The following is a 23,216-nucleotide window of genomic DNA, read 5'->3' as shown; positions in this document are numbered from 1 at the left end:
CAAAATATACTTTGATTCAAACCTTAATAACCTTGATTATTAGGCTTCAAAACCTAATGACTTGTGCTTCATGGTTATTATTATTATTATTATTATTATTATTATTATTATTATTATTATTATTATTATTATTATTACATTTTGTCTGCATTGTTAAACCAAAAATCAGAGAAAAATCATATCCTGAATAAGGCTGGGCGCACATTGGGACGCAGGCGAAGCAGCTGAAGCGCAGAGCAGATTTTAGTAATCCACACAATTCATTGTATCATCGTATGTTGAGAGTAGCGCTGTTAACGGAGCGGTTGTTTACGGAGCGGAGGCTCCGGGCGCTTTCAATCGGTGCCTCCGGAGAACCTCCGATTGAATTACAAGCGCGTAGTTTAAACTTGGTACGGGAGAAATGAACGAGCATTTGTACAGGAATTTATAACTTGTCGCTGTTAATGTGAGAAACTACGCCCCTCCGTTAATACTCTAGTTATTTGGCGATATTACAGATAGCATTCTTACGTACAAACATAATAATTATGTAACAGAACCTCCTATTGAATGTCAAGCGCGTAGTGTGAACTTGGTACGGGAGAAATGAACGAGCATTTTCACAGGAATTTATAACTTGTCACTATTATCGTGAGAAACTAGGTCCCTCAGTTTATACCGGTACCCTTATTATTGGACGATAATACAGATAGCATTCTTACGTACAAACATTGAATGATCGAACTCGATAGCTGCAGTCGCTTAAGTGCGGCCAGTGTCCAGTATTCGGGAGATAGTAGGTTCGAACCCCACTGTCGGCAGCCCTGAAAATGGTTTCCCATTTTCACACCAGGCAAATGCTGGGGCTGTACCTTAATTAAGGCTACGGCCGCTTCTTTCCCAGTCCTAGCCCTTCCCTGTCCCATCGTCGCCATAAGACCTATCTGTGTCGGTGCGACGTAAAACAACTAGCAAAAAAAAAAAAAAAAAAAAAAAAAAAAAAAAAAAAAAAAAAAAAAAAAAAAAAAAAAAGACATTGAATGACAAGCGCGTAGTGTGAACTTCATACGGGAGGAATGAACGAGCATTCTCATATGAATTTATAACTTGTCGCTATTATTGCGCGAAACTACACTCCTTCTTTAACTTTTTTAATGCTATATGTTCGGGGCGTCGACCTTTGAAGATCTTTTGCCTCTACTTGCACCATATGTGAGGAAACCTGCGTGTATTATGTAAATGGCGGTAGTGTAAAGTGTTGAATGTGATGAAAGGAACGTTAAGGATGACACAAACACCCAGTCCCCAGACCAGGGATATTAATAATTTAAATAAACTCTGAACCGGCCAGGAATCGAACCCGGGGTCGCCGGGTGACAGGCGGACGCGTTGCCACTTACACCGTGAGACCGGTTGTTTGTGCCATGTTTCACAGCGCAGCACTTACAGACTTGAACCGCTTGAACTCTTCCGTCCACTCGTAAATAATTATCCTTTACTTCTGCACGTCTTTCGCGTTTTATACAGATGTCCAGAAATTAAAAGCGAATTCAAATTTAACTAGAAATTACTGTATTCTTGTGCCAATACAATGGGAATATTTTCATAATAATAATAATAATAATAATAATAATAATAATAATAATAATAATAATGAACGAAGTGTATGTACTGTGTAAGTTCTGCACAGGTAGGGCCTGCACTTTTCTGAGAAACAACTGAACCTGTTTAGATATATTGTTTGTTGTACCTACAGGTATATGGGGTATGTATTATATGTCGATATAATTGCATTTTCTTGATAACAAATGAGAGGATGCATTAATTATTCTGAATGACTATACGTTCTTTGTTAAGGGGTATTGTATGGAATATCGGTGATATAGATCAATTTTTGTTTATGTAGGTAACGATTTTTATAGGGCGCCTACATTCATGGACGTAAGTTTGAAATTACAGCCCACTAAGTCCTTACACTGTTGCGAATAGAGCTGGGAACGGAGCAGTTGCTCCTATGATTGCAATCGGTAGTGCGAATGGGCGCTCCCTCCGGTATTCTCCGGTAGTAAACTGTTGCTGGGAAACCAATCGGTGCTTCGGCACGCGAGCGGAGGACGGAGCAACAGTACTGAATGTGTGCCTCGCTTGCCGTTCCATCCGTGGTGCGCAACGGATGTGCTAGCGACATAGTAAATACTGCTTTATAAGTATGACGAAGGAGAATATAGGAAATATATACATTCTCATTTATCGTTCGTGTTTCATTTGTCGATTACTTTTGTAAAAATTTGCTTTTCGTCATGCCGTCTTATGACGACGATGTGATAGGAACGGCTAAGGAGAGTAATTTCTAGGCGTGAAAATGGAAAACGACGTAAAACCATCTTCAGAGCTGCCGACAGTGGGGTTCGAACCCACTTTCATCCGGAAGATAGTGGGATCGAATCCCACTGTCGGCAGCCTTGAAGATGGTTTTCCGTGGTTTCCCACTTCTCCTCCAGGAAAATGCCGGGATGGTACCTAACTGAAGACCACGGCCGCTTCGTTCCCACTCCCAAACCTTACCTATCCCATCGTGCCATAAGACTTATCTGTGTCGGTGCGACATAAAACAAAACCCAAAGTCTCACGCTCCAGGACACTGTCCTTGAGACGGTATAGGTGGGATCCCTCTCTGCATCCGACGGAACACCTAACCCTGGAGGGTAAATTGATGGAAGGATTATTATTATTATTATTATTATTATTATTATTATTATACTCCCATAACCACTTCTGTGGTTTTCTGTGACGTTAAGGTGCCGACATTTTGTCCCACAGGAGTTCTTTCATGTGCCGGTACAGTAGCGGCGTTTAGGGGGGCGAGAGGGGACAGTCGCCCCCCTACTTTGTGGAGAAAACTTTGCATTTGTATTCCATTTTAGCTGGATGAAACAAGGTATTATAGGAATTATTAAAACAAGCAATCTGTACAAGCCCTGTTGTCTTATCAGATAATTATTTGCTTTAATTAATAACGAAATTATTAGCGGAAATACGCAACAAAGTCGTTCACGCGGTTAACCGATTTGTATAGCGCCACAGCGAGTACTGTAGTGGAGACTTTGTATGTGCTGTGAGGAAGGGTACGCGTGCATTCGTTAGTCTGGCAGTCTATTTAGTGTCAGTTAGTTTTTTTTTGTAGTCAAATACTAAATGATCTTAATTATATAATCACGCCGTACGTCTATTTAATTGTAATACATGTGTAATATTGTTCCTCTCGTGAAAGTTTTATTGTATAGTATTGAATCAAAATCTCAAATATTATCAACACAGGTAAGTTGGTAGGCTGAGAATCTTTACATCTCTGTCGAAATTCCATTTAGTAGCTTTTTTTTTTTTCAGTTTTAACGTATAACGTATATACCCCCCCCCCCCCCCCGCTATATCCCACAAACTGGGGTACTTTGTTGTCTTTACATTTTCCCCCCTACTTCTACTTCCCAATCGCCGCTACTGCCGGTACACCTGACCACTTTCAGGTACCGCCGAGCAAAGTCGGAATTGCAACGGTATAATATATGCCAATATTCAATCTACAGTATTCTATCCACCTGCACCTATTGCAAACTGAACGTCAGCAGATCAAAATATGTTATTCATAACGTAACAAATAATGCGGCGATCTTGAAACTACTACATCATTTGAATGACAAACGTAGGGGAACACATGCATCTGTGGAATTAGTACTGAAATCTAAATTGTAATTCCTCCTAAGATCACCGTTGCAACATTGCCCACATCAAAGCATTTGAATTTTCCGCCAGTGAATTCAATCGGAGGACTACCGGAGGTCTCCGGAGGAGCGCTGTAATCGTATTATCCGATTCAATCAACAGGAGGTCCGCCTCCTCTTCACAGCGCTAGTTGAGAGGCAGGGCAGGGCAGGAGAGAGCAAGACAGGACAGGACAGTTCTGCGGCTAATTTCGCCCACCCCACGCAGTGTTCGGAACAAAGTTTCCTGCGCACGTGTCACGTAGTTTGTTGAAAAGTAGAGGAGGAAAATTATCACAGCCATTCCGTCTAACTATATTTTTTTTATTGTTAGGGGCTTTACGTCGCACCGACACAGATAGGTCTTATGGCGACGATGGGATAGGAAAGGCCTAGGAGTTGTAAGGAAGCGGCCGTGGCCTTAATTAAGGTACAGCCCCAGCATTTGCCTGGTGTGAAAATGGGAAACCACAGAAAACCCTCTTCAGGGCTGCCGACGGTGGGATTCGAACCTACTATCTCCCGGATGCAAGCTCACAGCCGCGCGCCTCTACGCGCACGGCCAGCTCGCCCGGTTAACTATATTTAATACGATGTGAAGCATGTGGACTGAAAAGCAATTTTTAATTTTCCTTCATGTATGTATGTATGTGAAGTCGGGAAAAAAGGAACTATATTCTAGGCCAGGGCCTCTTAAACTCCCAAAATCACGCGCGCAAACCGAGGCGCAAGGGCTCCGTGCACTGTGCATCGGTCCGACCCGGCTCAACTCGGCTTGACTCGGTTGGTGTAGTGCGCTGAGACCGACGGAACGTTCGGTGATAGACGGCTTGTTTATCAGTGAAATAGATAAGCGCAAGACAACAACATAATTATGGAGCAACCTCTTTCGAAGGAAGCAAACACTTCCGAAAGTCTATTTCAATCGAACTGGGAACTTTCGTATTGTTTTCTCCGTCGTGACGATAAAGCCAAATGCTTAATCTGTGGGACAATAATTACGTGATCATAAAAAAGAGCTATTTTTCAATACAAAGGCTTTGCTCGAATTCTACGAAAATTTGTCGAAGGAAGATTTTCCTAAGCTGCATCGAGAATCAGCTAAGTGTATTTCTATGTTTGATTCCACATGCATATGTCAAAGTTTTAATTCTTTTCTGTTTTGAGTTGTACGAAAACTGGATTGCGCGCGAGTATTTCTGATCGTAATATAACGCTCTCAGAATTGCTGTCAGCTGATCCCTTGTTCCAGATACTACTGGTATAATTGCAAAGAAAAAGGAAAAGAAGTGCTAGAGCAAATAAATTGTCTGCTCAAACCATATTGAAAGACGAGTTTTTAACACCGGTAACATTGTCCCATACAACTGAGTGTCTCCGCTCACCGCACATAAACATTTCCCACTGAGGGGATAATCAGTGGGGAAGGTGAAGAAGGCGGAGACAGGCCGAACGGGTTAGAGAGATGTAGGGAGAGTGGAATGGGGTTTTGCACTCTGGTCAACCTAGTGAAGTCGTCTCCTGGACCTTGCACCGTGCAGCGCACGGACCTATGCACACTGAGAGGCCCTGTTCTAGGCTATACATTTTATTCACGCTGGATGAAATGGTAATATAGGGGAAGGCCTCAGATTTAATGTTCATATATCTATGTTATTAATGGTCCTATTGATAAATACTACATAACAAAAGTTATAGAGAATATAATTTCCGATCATCTATGCCATACACAGTTTTACCTTCCCGGCTATGATTACAGAGATATTGATGAATTTACACTTTTGTTGCTTAGTCCATATAAACGCCGAACATCGCTAACATGTAAATGTTCAATCGCGCAAACTGGCGACGGTGGTGGATTTTGTAGTGATTGTCTCATGGTGAAAAACCGTGTGTTAATCAGCCTTTATCGACAAGGGAAATTGTGAAGATCATCAAAATGACGAACGAACCTTAGAAAATAAGACGAGAGGAAGCCATGAAAGGAAAAGGTAAGGGTCCCTTTACGTTGAATGCCCTAATATCAAAGAGTCTGAAGAAAACATTGTTCTTTCATTCCAAAATCCGACGAGACACTACGTGGCAATGAGCATACGTATGCACTTGACAGTTTCGTCAGCGCTACGATGTGTGCTCAACTCTGCCCTGCTCTGGGGCCAACTGCGTCTCAATGTGCTCCCGGCCTAAGGGAAAGTGAGCTACGTTAGGTTTTGAGCAGCTCTGCAATAGCAATAACACAATCTTTGTTCGTCAGTACACAGCACAGTCACTGTAGAATTTTAGGCATATATACAGTGTCAATAGATTTCAACATGCACACGATATCCTCCCAGATGCTCTCAGATCCAGTGGCGGCTGGTTATACTGGGTGTTGTTGGCTCACAGTAGAAGGATGGTATTAAAAAACGTAATCGCGGTCAACTATTCATATTCTCGAACATTTCCGAACTTATTGAGGTCAACATCTGGCATTAATTTGACCCAGCTTTACAGGCGGATGGCCTTTCTGACTCCAAACCTATGTGGACGGATGTATTCACTATTGCGAGTTTCTGCGGTGGTTTATAGTGTGCTGTGCTGTATGTAAATGTATATTAAGACGGTCACAAAACCCAGTCCCCGAGACAGAGGAATTTTCTACACGTAGTTAAAAACCCCGGTCCGGCCCGGAAGTTGATCTGGGGCCCGCTGAACCGGCGGCCATTACGCTGACTATTGATTTGCTAAGAGGAAAGCCATAGTTTCCAGTATCGACTTAGTTAGTGTAACTTCTAATATTTTCAGCCTTTCTAAATCACTAATTATAACACATCTAACATACCTGTAAAAATACACACTATTAAAAACAAAGAATGACATTTCGTTCTACAAGAACATCCTTAGATTCTATAATTTTAAACCATACACATATACACTGCCTGACAAAAAAAAAGTTAAGAACCCGGAAGGAGTGGTTGAAAGTGAATGAAACTACATATGCAGAAAGACCATGTGCCTTTATTGAACTGATGACAATATAGGACGAAATGGACAAGGCCATTGGCAGTTACAGATGGATGTTGGCGCCAGGTCAGTAGGGAGTCGGAACTCCCTGGCCGCAATGCCTGCCCTTAAGCGGTTCGGAATGGTTTCAAACAGACTTTGAACCCTCTCCTGAGGCAAATTCGTCCACAGTTGTTGCAGCTGTCCCTCCAGATCCCGCAGATTGGTACTGGGACAGAGTCCCTTTTTTTTTTTTTTCTTTATGTCGCACCGACACAGATAGATCTTATGGCGACAATAGGAGAGGAAAGGCCTAGGAATTGGAAGGAAGCGGCCGTGGCCTTAATTAAGGCAGAGCCCCGGCATTTGCCTGGTGTGAAAATGGGAAACCACGGAAAACCATCTTCAGGGCTGCCGACAGTGGGGTTCGAACCCACTATCTCCCGATTAAGAGTCCCTTTCCAATGTCATCCTACACGTGTTCAATTATGGAGAGGTCCGGGGAGCTTGCTGGCCACGGGAGGACCTCAACATGCTCTAGGCAGTCCATAGGCACAACTGCTGTTTATGGTCGTGCATTATCTTTTTGGAACACTGTTCCAGGGTGCTGTGCCGTAAAGGGTACGACGTGCGGACGCAGAATGTCTGTGACGTATCGCTGTGCCGTCAAAGTCTGCCGAAGCACTATTAGAGGTGACCTGAATGCATATCCTATGGCTCCCCACTTCATGATACCAGGGATTACCCCTGTGTGTCTTCCCACAATATGGATAGGGTCTGACCTCTGGCCTCGACGCCGCCAAACCTGCACACGTTGGTCATCGGAGGTTATGGAGAAGTGGGACTTATCACTGAACATGATGCGATGCCAGTCGCCCTCTGTCCATGCCTCCCGGGCAAGACACCACTACAAATGTAGGCGCTGGTGTTCTAGTATCAATGACAACCGACGCATGGGGCGGTAGGTCCCAATCCGGCGGATGCGAGTCGTCCAGACACTGTTCGGGAACTCACAGGATGTTGAGTATTCAGTACATGTTCGCGGATGGCGGGTGCCGAAGTTATGACATCCCACAATGCTTAGCGCACCATACGACGGTTCTTCTGCGGAGTGGTGTTTCTAAGTCGACCCGAACCTGCACGGTGTGACTGGGTGCCCTCCTGTACACACTGTGACATCTGAATGGCCCAAATGTCTGGCAATTGCACGATACGACCAACCAGTCTCATGTAGTCTCACAATGCAACCGCTGTGAAATGCTGTCAGCTGGTGGGTAGGCTGACTAACGCGTCTGCGAGGCATCGCGGGTGATTCGTACTGTACGCAGTTCTCTCTGCACGTCTTGCTTAACTGTCTGACTCACAGCAGTTGACCGGTAACAGCTTATCAACAACAGGACGGTGCCATCACCAATGAACTCTGGTGGGCGTTCTACACACTACAGATATTTGTAAATCTAATAATTTACTCGCATATCAATGGTATGCATGTATACCGAAATGACCACTCCTTATAGGTACTTAACATTTTTTTGTCAGGCAGTGTATGTACAATATTGTTTACGTTGCGTAAACGTGTCAATGATGTAGTATTTTACAACTCTCATCAGTAACTATCCCTACAGCAAACACCAGACAACGGTTTTCAGCAAGGGGTGAATCTGACAGAGTAAGGCTCTTGCAAACGATACGGAAAGATCTTGTTGAAGTACACTACAATAAAAAAATAACCATTATAATACAAACATTTTGTAATTTCGATCCTTTAAAATAATGAATAATTCAAACATGAAATTTTGGTTGTAGCATGATCCTGCTACGTCATTAAGAAACGGCAATTGCTCAGATGGGCTTCTCATGATCGAAATAAGGATATGAGATTTAAATTAAAAATGTTTATATCGCACAGTCACAGATAGGTGTTACGGGGTTGCTAATTCACTGTTGAAGGGAGCGGACGTGTTTATTCAGGGATGGGTATTTTATTATCAGCTTGGCGAGCAGCAATCGAGACATGGGCGAGCAGGCAGGGTGTTGCGGAGTGCGTGCTGGGATGCGGACCTGCAGCAGGCAGTTACCCAGGAAGTTATATATTTTTTTGCTAGTTGCTTTGCGTCGCGCCGACACAGATAGATTTTATGGCGACGATGGGACAGGAAAGGCCTAGGAATGGGAAGGAAGCGGCCGTGGCGTTAATTAAAGTGCAGCCCCAGCATTTGCGTGGTGTGAAAATGGGAAACGACGGAAAATCATCTTCAGGGCTGCCAACAGTGGGGTTCGAACCCACTGTCTCCCGGATGCGGCCTTACAGCTGGGCGCACCTAACCGCACGGCCAACTCGCCATGTAAGGAAGTTATATCATTTACTATAATTACTCAATTATTAGTTAGAGGAGGCTTGGAGTTAAAGCCGGACCCTGTTCAAGCAGCTTCAGAAGAGATGGTGAACCTGAAATGTATGGGATGAAAGAGGAACTTAAAATCTGGTGCTAAGTGTGATACGTGTGGAATGTGTTATAATTTCGAATGTGGCAAGGTACAGGTCCCGTACAGTGTTACGGAGAGGATGACATGTAGCAAGTGTTTCATTAATGGGAATGTGAATAGCAACAAAGTAAAAATTGACGAACTTCAGCGGGAAATAAGTGAAGCAGATCTCACAATTGCTGAACTACAAAATAAGTTACAGCAAGTGTGTATGAGAAACAGAACCACTCAGTAGTCTGGGGAGAATATTAAACCTGTGAATTGTGTGGTGATTCGTGATTCTATCGTACGGCATATAGGACACGAAAATAGGTCAGTGAAAGAGATGTGCCTGGCGGGAGTTCGATAGGAATAATTGAATAGGAAAACAGAGGACGAATGCGGCGGGAATGACGAAGGCAAATGACTGATTGGGTATGTGGGAAACTGGGAGTGAGATTTCTAGATCCTAGTGGGTGGGTAGGAGACAGGGATCTGCGCTCAGATGGCCTTCACTTAAACCGCAATGGTACGTATACGTTAGGAAACTTGTTTAGAAGGGTTATAGGCAGGTACATTCAGGGAAACGGGGTTTTCTGGGGAGCGGCGTTAAGCGAAAAGGGAACTGGAAATCAAGTAAAAATGTTAGTGCTCAACTGTAGAAGCACAGTAAACAAAGGAATAGAATTAAGTAATTTAATAGATATATACTTAACAGATATTGTAATAATTGAATCATGGCTGAGAAATGATATAATGGATGCAGAAATATTCTCACGGAACTGGAGTGTGTATCGTAGAGATAGGAATGGTAGGAGGGGGAGTATTCATTCTGGTGAAAGAAGAATTTGTAAGCTACGAAAAAGTTAAGGATGAAAAACATGAAATCCTGGGTGTAAGGCTCATCTCTAAAGATAATAGGCAACTTGATGTCTTTGGAGTGTACAGACCGGGAAAGGGTAGCGCTGACGCTGATTCAGAATTATTTGATAAGATAATCAGTTATGCGTGAAACGATAAGGAAAGGAACGTGATTGTAGCGGGTGATCTTAATTTACCAAATGTCAATTGGGAAGGTAATGCGAACGACAGGAAGCATGAACAACAAATGGCAAATAAGTTAATATGGGAATGGCACCTGATTCAGAAAGTGATGGAACCAACTAGAGGGAAGAATATTTTGGATGTGGTGCTGATAAAACCAGATGAGCTCTATAGAGAAACCGAAGTAATAGATGGTATTAGTGATCCCGAATCTGTTTTTGTCGTAGTTAAAAAAATGTGAAAGATAGGAAAGTATTAAAATTAGGACTATTAGTCAGTACCATATGGCTGATAAAACAGGCATGAGGGAGTTTTTAAAAAGTAACTATGATCGCTGAAAAATGGTAAATAAAAATGTAAACAGACTCTGGGATGGGTTTAAAGCAATTGTTGAGGAATGTGAAAATAGGTTTGTACCTTTAAAGGTGGTAAGAAATGGTAAAGATCCACTATATTGTAATAGAGAAGTAAAGAGACTAAGGAGGAGGTGCAGGTTGGAACGAAATAGTTACAAATGGTTATGGAAGTAAGGAGAAACTGAAGGAACTTACTAGGAAATTGAATCTAGCAAAGAAGTCAGCTAAGGATAACATGATGGCAAGCATAATTGGTGGTCATACAAATTTTAGTGAAAAATGGAAGGGTATGTATAGGTACTTTAAGGCAGAAACAGGTTCAAAAAAGGACATTCCAGGAATCATTATTGAACAACGGGAGTGTGTATGCGAGGATCTTCAAAAGGCAGAAGTATTCAGTCAGCAGTATGTAAAGATTGTTGGTTACAAGGGTAATGTCCAGATAGGTGAGGTGGGTAATACTAAAGAAGTATTCAAATTTACCTACGATAACAATGACATTTACAGTAAGATACAAAAGTTGAAAACTAGAAAAGCAGTTGGAATCGATAAGATTTCTGTGGATATAATAAAGGCAATGGGTTTGGATATAGTACCATATCTGAAATACTTATTTGATTATTGTTTGGTTGAAGGAGATTTACCAAATAAATGGAGAATTGCTGTGGTAGCATCTGTGTATAAAGGAAAGGGTGATAGACATAAAGCTGAAAATTACAGGCCAGTTAGTTTGACATGCATTGCACGTAAGCATTGGGAAAGCATTCTTTCTGATTATATTAGACATGTTTGCGAAATTAATAACTGGTTTGACAGAAGGCACTTTGGGTTTGGGAAAGGTTATTCCACTGACGTTCAGCGTGTAGGATTTCAGCAAGATATAGCAGATATCCTGGATTCAGGAGGCCAAATGGACTGTATTGCGATTGACGTATCTAAGGCATTTGGTAGGGTAGATCATGGAAGACTACTGGCAAAAACGAGTGTTATTAGACTAGAAAAAGAGTGACTGAATGGGTGGCTATATTTCTAGAAAATAGAACTCAGAGAATTAGGGTAGGCGAAGCTTTATCTGACCCTGTAATAATTAAAGAGGGGAATTCCTCAAGGCAGTATTATTGGACCTTTGTGTTTTCTTATATATATAGTGCATAACAGTCTTGTTTGTACACCAACTCATTGCAACGAAATAATGGTTAAACTTTTGTATACAATTGTGATGTATTTTATTGCCCATATCGTAATACACTAATAAATATTGTAAATAATAAAAAAACTGATCTGTGATCTTACAATTTAACACAAATTCAAGCAATGTACAAAAACCGGGAGTTTCATCATGTAACAATCTTGTTTGTACACTTACAGAAGTTAACAAAATGTTCACACAAAAACACTCGTTAATACCCCAATGAGTATCCTCTGGCCTTGAGAACTGCTTTGCACCTTCGCTGCATCGAATGAAAAAGTTTCTCACATATTTTTGGGTCGGTTTTACCCCATTCTTCGTTGACTATACTTCTTAAATGCTCTAGTGATTGAGGTTTCCTTGCATGAACCCTTCTTTTTAGATCGACCCACAAATGTTCTATGGGATTCAAGTCAGGGGATTGGGCAGGAGTTCGCAGTTGCGATGGTACGTTCCATATAAGCCACTGCTTGCAAATATCAGCTGTGTGCTTGGAATCATTGTCTTGCTGAAATATGTAGTAAGACCCCAACCCCATTTTTACTGCACTCTGTTTGACATTGTTCTTTAAAATGTTTAAATAACCCCATCTGTCCATGATGCCACTGATGATTTCTATATTTCCCACTCCACAAGACGACATGCACCCCCAAATCATAATTGATCCACCTCCATGTTTTACGGTGGGTAGCGTATTTGCAGGTTTATTGGCTGTATTAACTTTTCTCCATACATAATTGTTTCCATCCGAACTGTATAGAGATATTTTGGTCTCATCTGACCAAATAACTTTGTTCCAGAATGTACAATCCTTGTTTTCATACTCTCTGCAAAATTTCATTCTGGCTTGTCGATTTTTCTTAGTAACAAACGGCCTTTTCCGTGGTCGTCTACCGTGATAATCATATTTCCACGATACCCTACGAATTGTCTGACTTGACATTTTCTTCTTCGTTCTTTCTTCCAGCATTATGCGGATCTTAGGTGCACTTAATTGTGGATTCTGTTTTACTTGTTTCACAATATAATGTTCATCTTGCCTATTCGGTATCTTTTCTTTTGCTTTCCTTGGCAAATTCTTCGTGGTTCCTCTATATCTGAATTTATTCAACACATAGTGTATTATTGAATGAGGTTTATTTAGTTTGCGTCCAATTTCATGCAAAGAATACCCTTGCAATCCGAGAGATACAATTACATTTTTAGTTCGTCACTTAACTCTGTTCTTTTTACCAATTAGGCCTATGTAACACACGGTCTGGTGCACTAACTGCGAAACTATACACACTAGCACAGCACAGATACAGTACACATCAGCTAGCTAGGAGTGTTCCCGAGCGGCGAGGTAGCTAACGTGTACAAACAAGACTGTTGCAAGCAAATAGGCCACTACACAACATATACCACTCATTTTTTAAAAAAATGGTGTACCGAGACTTTTGATCGCTAACATCAAGTTCTCAACACCTTGTGCAATAACTTATCCATGTCTTGTGCACTGGTTATGTACTATTTAGAAATTATAAAGACATTATATCTGCTAAGTGGGGTGTACAATCAAGACTGTTATGCACTGTATATATATCAATGATATGTGTAAAGAAGTTGAATCAGAGATAAGGCTGTTTGCAGATAATGTTATTCTGTACAGAGTAATAAATAAGTTACAAGATTGTGAGCGGCTGCAGTGTGACCTCGATAGTGTTGTGAGATGGACGGTGGGCAATGGTGATAAACGGGGTTAAGAGTCAGGTTGTGAGTTTCACAAATAGGAATAGTCCTCTCATTTTTAATTACTGCGTCGATGGGGTGAAAGTTCCTTTTGGGGATCATTGTAAGTACCTAGGTGTTAATATAAGAAAAGACATTCAATGGGGTAATCACATAAATATGATTGTTACTAAAGGGTACAGATCTCTGCACATGGTTATGAGGTTATTTAAGGGTTGTAGTGAGGATGTAAAGGAGATGGCATATAAGTCTCTGGTAAGACCCCATCTAGAGTATGGTTCCAGTGTATGGGACCATCACTGGAAAAATCCAAAGAGAAGCAGCTTGATTTGTTCTGGGTGATTTCCGACAAGAGAGTAGCGTTACAAAAATGTTGCAAAGTTTGGGCTTGGAAGACTTGAGAGAAAGGAGACGAGCTGCTCGATTATGTGGTATGTTCCGAGCTGTCAGTGGAGAGATGGCGTGGGAGGACATCAGTAGACGAAGAAGTTTGATTGGTGTCTTTAAAAGTATGAAGGATCACAGTATGAAGATAAAGTTAGTATTCAAGAGGACAAATTGGAGCAAATATTCGTTTATAGGACGGGGAGTTAGGGATTGGAATAACTTACCAAGAGAGATGTTCATTAATATTCCAATTTCTTTGCGATCATTTAAGAAAGGGCTAGGAAAACAAAAGATAGGGAATCTGCCACCTGGGCGACTGCCCTAAATGCAGATCAGTAGTGATTGATTGATTGATTGATTGATTGATTGATTGATTGATTGATTGATTGATTGATTGATTGATTGATTGATTGCATAATGGAGGACATTTATAATCTAGTGAACTCGACCAAGAAGTAGTTCCCGAAGCCAAATACTGTAATTAGTGGTATACTAAGGAGATCAGACGTATCATGGAAGAAGATTGGCCAGTTGAACGAAGAACTTCAGTGGGTGCCCGAAAGTTCCGGATCACTATTTGTAGACGGCAACATTTGGATTGACGGTAGGGACTTCAGAATGGATGGTCTTCACCTGAACCAGCGAGGAGTGGTGAACTCTTTTATAGGGTTACCGAGTCATTTTCCACCCAACCGGATGACGGCCCAGAACGGGATGTCGGATGACCATACACGACGGGAACAGATTCAATGCAGCTACAGTGGCAACGGGTCCACCAAAAGGTTTTTTTGCTAGGGGCTTTACGTCGCACCGACACAGATAGGTCTTATGGCGACGATGGGATAGGAAAGGCCTAGGAGTTGGAAGGAAGCGGCCGTGGCCTTAATTAAGGTACAGCCCCAGCATTTGCCTGGTGTGAAAATGGGAAACCACGGTCCACCAAAAGGATACTGTGGGAGGCAGCGATACCGGATCGGGTTTCTCAGATTGTTGCAGGTAAACTGTGGAAATATTGGTAAAAATAATCGCAAAATTCGAAAACTTAGATGATGGAAGTAACCCTGATATAATTGTGGGAACGGAAGGTTGGTTATCGGATAATATATTGTACCGAAAACACTAGTTCAGCGTTCTATTTGAAATATTTCAAGTTCAAAACACGCTGGGCGTGAGGAGAGCCGAACAGACTTCCAGTGAGCTCTTAGCCACTCGCTCAAGGATAACTAACGTCAAGTAGAATATTCCATTATTTCTACGATTGAAAACTTCCATAATACTAATCGTACTATCATATGAAGTACACCACCGTGTAGCCCACACTAAAGCCTACATATCTACTTAGTTTCCGGAAAACCCCTGCAGAATCAACAAAGTTATATCAGGTTGAAACGATTGTAGAATTCCGTGTTGCACACGGCAAGTTTCGTATAAAAGGGACAGGATGAGAAAGCCTAGTCACCAGTGGTATCCCAAAACTCAGCCACGCCGGTTGGCTGTTGGAGATTCTCCAACATAATAGTACGGAACTGTGTTGTACAAATTGAACGAAGTGCACCGCGACTGGTGATAGCAATATTTCCGTGTAGGAAAGGGCTTTATGTTCGCAGCTTAGCAGAGTTGTTAGAACTTGTATTCCCAAGTGGCAGTAAATATGACGAGACATTAAACTTATAAATGAGATCATATATCGTAACTGTGTGGAACGTTAAACACTGATACTATGCGCCTAAACTTCTGCTTTTATTTTTTAGAAACAAAAAACAGGTATTTTATTAGCGATGATAATAATATCAACATCTTAGAGACAGTGCAATGTAACTCGCATCTTCCAAGTGATAATAATCATAATTTCCTAGACGCAGTGCAATTAGGCATGTGCTTTCATTCGAGTGTACACTCGAATGTTAGAATATTTGACTCCACCGTTCAGATTAATAAGCGATAAATTTAGTGAACGAGACCAAATTCACTATTACATGCCTTTGAATGAGTCAGTAGACGGGACTACATTCACATTACTCTAAATAGTATTTAAAAAGTGTTATCTTCGTTTATGTGTGAATGGGACTGATTTCTCACGCACGTATTTAACTTCATAAATCACAGCGAAGTTATTACCTAAAATTGTGAATTAAATCCATAGGAAAATTTGTAAATATGCTTGAACAGTCATAGAACAGTACTAAATCTCTTGATGCTTTTGTGTTCCCTTACAACGAACAGTGAAAACATTTACGTTGTCTAGTAACAAACAGTGAAGTGCACAATTAACCATTTCTTTTGCGTGTAAACTACAGAATGTGCCAAGTGAAATTTATGTTAGAAGTACGTGTTCGATTCTATTAACATTGGGAAGAAGTAAAGTTTCTTTAATTTCAAAATATTAAGTAACAAGTTTATTTCATTAAAGAAATGGTCGTGTGTGATCTCATTGACATTCCACTCGATAGTAACACATTTCCTTAATTCCTTCATGGGAAAACTAAAGGCCTCAAATATCATGTGAAGTGTCACCCCTATCGACTCGAGTGTTCACCTAATTTTGAACGAGTGGACCCTGGAACTAGACCTCCTAGAACGTCGTGATTTGACTTCGGTGCGTGGAATGGTGCATGACGCTATGGTACAGAGGGCTGTTCCATAGGAGGAACGGGATGAGCAGTGTAAACGTAGGACATCGCCAGCCGCAAGACCGGGGACTACTGGACCATTCTTCAACATCAACTGTGTAAAAAGGGGATACGAACTTTTTCTTACTGAATCCAGTTTTCAAACTAAACAGTTATTCAAAATGACCCTCTCTGTACTCAGTCCACTCCAATGTACCGCACACGCTCTGCGTAAATGGAGTGCTCTTCAAGCTAGTCAAGTACGGGCATTTCATGGTACAATATATAATCAGAAATAATCAGGTCAAAATTTCTAACATTTAGATGGTATGGAGGGGCCAAAGGTGGGAAAAGTTTTATTTGTGTTAGGTCAGAGCTAAGAAGTAAGTTAAAATGGGTCCTCAATGACTGCGAAATAATTGGGATGGAGGTTATATAATGCACCAAATAAACAGAATTTAGTCATTATTGGAACTTGTCGCCCTCCAAAATCATTTTAAAACACGGTCACTCGTCTTTCAGAACTGACATGTGCAAATATCAGCTACGGGAAAAGAAGTATAATCTCAGGCATTGGATCTAAATCTACCGCCAGTAAAGTGGTTTGTGCCAACTATGGGGGTCCCATCACAGGCAGCAGTTAACTTCTTTGTGTGGGATAATGGCTTTTCCCAAGTAGTTACAAAAAACATTCCCAAACGAGAACTTTTAGATGTTTTTCTACTCAGACAGGACGACATACTTATATCTTGGGACGTAATTCGGCGGATTAGTGATCACAGTGCAGTAGTACTTAATCTCTCTTGGGGAACTTGTAATATGAGGCGTGTGGGAATTTTTAAGACTATTTAGTGCTGTGAGAGCAGAGACTCCGTACGTTTTCAAAACTACTTAAGGTTAGGCTATATTAATTGAGTAAAGGTGGGCAAGGGGATGGACGACATTTGAAGCTAATATCTTGGTAACACTTTATTTCTAGACGTAATTTATTTATCCATTTCCGTATACACATTTCCATTGATATTTGAATTTAGCACGAATTTTCAGGTCAAGCCACTAGGAGTGCCACTTGCGACTTGTCTCCCATTTTAACAAGGCTAAATCCGGAAGTGTCGCGTATTATCTCTACTGTATTTGCTGATATATAGCAATGATTACTAACAAAAATTTCAAGAGTGCCAAGTTAGTAAAGGCAAAAGGAGAACTTTTCATTTTTCAATATGTATATTTTTACCAAGACATTGTTTGCTAATTTTGTAATATCATCTATATTATTACTGGTGTTGTATTCTATGTGTGTACCAACAGTGCGGAAGGATTCGGTACAAAAACTATTCGTTGTTTTTATCCAAGAACAAGTCGTTACTGGTAATTAATTATTGTCGTAACAATGTAAGAATGTTCAAGAACCAACAAGATAGTGGGAGTGGAAAGGACTTATTATAGAAAAGGAGACATGTACTCCGTAACAATACAAAATGTAAAACTTGCAAAAATGTATTTTAACAATTTTTTTAAGAAACCAGAAGCAGCGAAATAAACGGAAAAAACCTACTCCGGGAACGTGTGGCGAGTAAAAATGCTTCAGTATGTTGTGCTGAGACGTTTCCCAAGATATATTAAAGGTCTGGAAATACAGCATACTGGACGCGGCCTCGAGATACTTCCAACTACCGCCACTAGAGTTCGCTTTACTGAGCTGTCTCGCCCGCTCAGTACCATACGTTTGAATACGAGAATCTATAAAAATTCATTAAAATCATTAATTTCAGAAGACTCTAAACAAATATGAGATAAAAATAGACCAAGAGCAATTGTATCACTTTCTTTCTACAACGTATTTCTCACACTATGCTAAAATAAAATAAGTACCGTAATTCACGAAAACTTTGTGATAAACTAAGACAAATATCAGCAGCATTAATGTTCACAAGCACCACTTCATTTCATTTCATTTCATCTCATAGAAATACCGGTAATGTATAGGGCCTATATTGTGCGACGTACCGGCACATAAGAATAGATTACCTGAATTGCAGGAAGCTATCATAATTTCAGCACGCTGCGGTTCGGGGGATTCGTTCTGAAATTCTTCGAGTCTTGATCGGAAATTTCCTTGGTGTGATCGTTCAGAATCGGTTTCAGAGACTGCCAACACAGTGAAAGCGTTGCAGGAATTGGGCACAACATACGGTAGACAATTAGCTTCTTTAAAGATTTGTTTTTCCCAAGCAACGCAAAGCGGAGCACGTTAATTTTATAAATGTTCCTTAGAAAATACACAGACGTTCTTGATGGATACCGCATTCTAATTAGGTGCGTTAGAGGACTACCACTGGTGGCTGATGTAGTCCATGTAGGTATGCTCCTAAATGATAATTTGTACCATTCATTCCAATTTTGTTTACTTTTTGGGGAAATTCAGATAACGGTACCTTAAACTTTTTTCCTGATTTCACCACCCGTATCCTACTACTCAATTTAAAGTCCATTTTTCTTAATCTGATATTTAATTTTTTCATCAATATATATTCAGAATTAACAGAGCATGTAGCATTTCTCTGACACATAAACGAGACTTATACACCTTTTTTCCTTTGTGGCTGACGCAGAAGACATGACATGTTCATCGCTGTCTGAATATGAAATTTTACTCAACGAGACTTATACACCTTTTTTCCTTTGTGGCTGACGCAGAACATTTATTTACTGAAGACATGACATGTTCATCGCTGTCTGAATATGAAATTTTACTCAATATTGATGGCAATATTTAATTTATGGGAGCCAGTCCTTTTTGCGTTTGACACTCTCTGTTTATGAATAGAAGGAAATTTGTTGGGAAGAATTCGTTTGATTGATGTGCTTACACTGAAATCTGATACCATTTAAATGCAAGCTGCACATTCGTGAATAATTGTTAGGTACGCAAAGAGATAATACTTATCATCTTGCATCGAACTAGCTTGCCTACTTTTCTCTCTTAAAGCGTACTCTGAAGGAAAGCTATGAACGTCAAATTTTCTTGCTTTTTAGCGGTACGGTACCCAAAGTACAAAGGAGTACTCAACAGTGCACCATCATCTTACGTGTGCCGGGCTGAGTTGCTCGGAAGGTTGAGACGCTGGGCTTCTGACCCCAACTTGGCAGGTTCGATCCTGGCTCAGTTCGGTGGTATTTGAAGGTTCTCAAATACGTCAGCCTCGTGTTGGTGGATATTCTGACACGTTAAAGAACTCCTAAATTCCGGCACCTCGGCATCTCCGAAAACCGTAAAAGTAGTTAGTGGGACGTAAAGCCAATATTATTATTATTATTATTATTATTATTATTATTATTATTATTCTCACATTCACAGACCGAAACAATACTCACAATAAATTGCACAAGATCAACCCAGCATCACTATTACTCCGAGCATCACAATCTTTAATTTCGCCTAGAACCACGGTCTACGTACACAGTTCAGGACACGAATGTTACTTACGGAGCCGCCATTCGGGGACTCAATGTGGGCAATCCCTACAGCATTTCCGTGTTGGATATAGGCGAGTTTCGGATTTTAAATTATATATTTAAGAACACAAAAGCTGTTAAAATTCGTTTTACTTGCCTCGGACTACATGTAATCAATAGGTTTCTTATAACCTGCCAATTGTGGTATAATTATAAGATACGGTACCTGTTTTGCCGTCTATTGGAACTCGGGTTTAACAATTGCAATGAAATTAAAACCGGACTATACGAGAAAATTATCATAATATGTTTTGAGCTATTACACCTAATTTGGTGTAGCTGAGCATGAACAAAGTAATAGTTCATAATTATCAAAAAAGTGTGAACGGTTAAAATATAGGCCTAGGTACGCGGGAGGAACCGAAATAAAAGGGTATGGAATCTGGCGATAAACTGCTGACAGGAAATTATCTGAGTTGATAGCTTGTTTAGTGGACTAAAACATCATTAAAATAACTATTACAGCCAGCAATTTAGACTACATTCCTCGTAACCGGAAAACATGCATTTATTAGAAAACTGTGATACCGGTACACTACAACAGTGTCTCCACCTCCATAGTCCCCCTATGGGTGGGGGCAATAGAATAATACTCACGGTATCCCATGCCTGTGTAAGAGGCGACTAATTAGGGCTCCAAGGGCTCTCAACTTGGGAGCATGGGTTAGCGGCCACGGGTCCCTTAGCTGAGTCCTGTCATTGTTTCCACTTATGTCAGGATGTCAGGCTCTTCACTCATCTATCCTATCCAACCTCCCTTGGTCAACTATTGTTCTTTTGCGACCCCGACGGTATTAGGTTTGCGAATCCTGGGGAGTCTTCCATTTTCACGCCCTTCGTGGTCCTTGTCTCCTTTGGCCGAAATCTTCCTTTTTCGAAGTATTGGATCCCTTCCATATTTTCTGTCTGATTAGTGTTAATAGAAGATGGTTGCCCAGTTGTACTCCCTCTTGAAACAATAGTCACCACCATCACCTCCATAGCGTAAAGGTTAGTCATTAGATGTCATCCACGGGGCCCGGGTTCGATTCCCGGTACTGCCAGAAATTTAAGAATTATAGGAGGGCTGGTATGTGGTCGAAATTGTATATACAGCTCCCCTCCATTGGGGGTCTGCTTGAAAAATGAGATGCTCCACCTCGGGATGAGGACGTGGGTTTATTATAATAGAGTGATATAAATTTTATATCATAATAATTGAATAAGTTATGCAACTTTTAGCTTACTATAATCAAGAAAACCGTGTCTAAATATTAAGGAATCTGATTTATATAAATTTACAAAATTATTACAATAGTCCGCCTCGGTGGCGTAGTGGTAGTGTGACTAGCTGCCCCCCTCCCCCCCACGAAATATAAAAAGTGGTTCGAGAGCACCAACCCGGGCCCAAGAAAGAAAATTAGCATAAATTACCATCCCAAATGGTTCATGGTGTGGGTTACTGTAGTCACGTCCTAGTTCGTGAACCATGGGCAACGGCTGAGTGGCCTAGTAAGTGGTCCTGAAAGTCGGGACACCAGTTGCTATGGAATGGGAGTGGGCATCTCGGACATATTCTGAGTCATGGTCCTCCTTGTGCTCAGGCGGCTAAGACTATACAATCCACCGGTGGTCCATAACCCGTTAGAGACTAGATCCTCACTTGGACTATGTGTAAGTAGGGTAGCATCCTACTTCATGAATTTACCGAGCTCAGAACATTTTAAGCAAGCCTCGGACCTATGGGAGTAACGGAGTCCCACTCCCATTTGACAGGCGAGGGACTCCTTGGAAACAACTTGGCGAATGAACTGGAATTCGATGGGGTGCTATCAATATTAGAAAATAGAACTGCTGAGTCAGCAAAGGGGATGCATCTGGATGTGTTAGGAGTAAGTGCTATTCGGGTAAGGGGAGATAACGAGGAAGAAATAGGAGATTATAAAGTGTACTTGACGGGTGTTAGAAAGGGAAGGGCAGAGTATGGGGTAGGGCTGTTTATCAGGAATACCATTGCACGCAACATAGTTTCTGTTAGGCACGTAAATGAGCGAATGATGTGGGTAGATTTGTCAGTTGGAGGAATTAGGACGAGAATTGTCTCAGTGTATTCACCATGTGAGGGTGCAGATGAGGATGAAATTGACAAGTTTTATGAAGCATTGAGTGACATCGTGGTCAGGAAGAGGAAGAGTGTAGGGATGGCATTCCGTTTTAGCAGCTACCTTCCATCTGCTCTCTCTACTTCTAATAGGGCCTACCTCAAAAAGAAGCTGCAAGAAAGGATTATATTCAAGACTAGGAAGATACCCGCGCTTCGCTACGGTATTATACTGAAATTTATAATTGAATGGATATCGATTTATATATAATCCGTCAAAATTCGAGATCTGACTCGTTTTCTGAGAGATTACGGCAAGTTCCCTCCCGTTTTTCAATCTTTCTTTCCAGCAATCGATTTCGTACTTCCCGGGCTAGGACCACCTATTCCACCCGGTCAGTTTGGTCCCTAAATGTTTGCCATCTTTTCCTATAAGCATTTTTAATATGGATCAAATTCTTGAGAAGATTCAGCGTGGTGTCTTCTTGGGTGCCTTTGCAGTACTGAATCCGCGGCCGGACTGCATTTGTAGTCATTACCCGTCCAGGCCCGTTTCCAGCGCGGTCCGCACATTTGACGACGGTCCAGAATATTATTATTATTATTATTATTATTATTATTATTATTATTATTATAGATGTTCTGAACCCCACAGCAAGATGCAAGACCGCTAACTGGCGGTAAATTCCATCTGCTGCCATTGTCATTTTTGAGATTGTGACCAGCACCATTGTCGCGCGTAGGCAAGTACGCGGAATTTCTGGCGATACGAATGACATACTTCCGTGCGTTATTGACCTTATTATAGAGGTGAACAATTTGACGGTCAATCTCATTCCTATCGTTTATTTCAAATGTTTTTAATTTTTATTTATATGCCAGGAGAATCTACTGTAATCTAAGAACGTTCTCCCAAGGAAAAGATGGCTCTTGAAAACGAACCCAGGAAAGATTAAAAATGATCGGTTTATGATCAGAATAAGTACATCGAAAATCCACAGCCTGTTTCCAGTCATTCGACAGGGTCAGGAATGGAATGAATAAACAGTAAAATCAATTGGTCTAACCTCCTTTTACACCCCACCGTCGTTAGTTTCATTCCCCCCCCCCCCCCGC

General features: G+C 41.1%; 1 protein-coding gene across 2 annotated transcripts in view; it reads right to left on the bottom strand.

Annotated features, from left to right (window-relative positions):
* LOC136862753 (dual specificity protein phosphatase 23) overlaps positions 1 to 23,216 on the bottom strand; it is a 78,730-nt gene that overhangs the window by 2,363 nt on the left and 53,151 nt on the right. The gene's annotated exons all lie outside the window — the stretch shown is intronic.

The sequence above is a fragment of the Anabrus simplex genome, chromosome 2 (genome assembly GCF_040414725.1).
Source record: "Anabrus simplex isolate iqAnaSimp1 chromosome 2, ASM4041472v1, whole genome shotgun sequence".
NCBI lineage: Eukaryota > Metazoa > Arthropoda > Insecta > Orthoptera > Tettigoniidae > Anabrus > Anabrus simplex.
The sequence above is the reverse complement of the archived record's forward strand: the minus strand, read 5'-3'. Positions and strand labels throughout refer to the sequence as shown.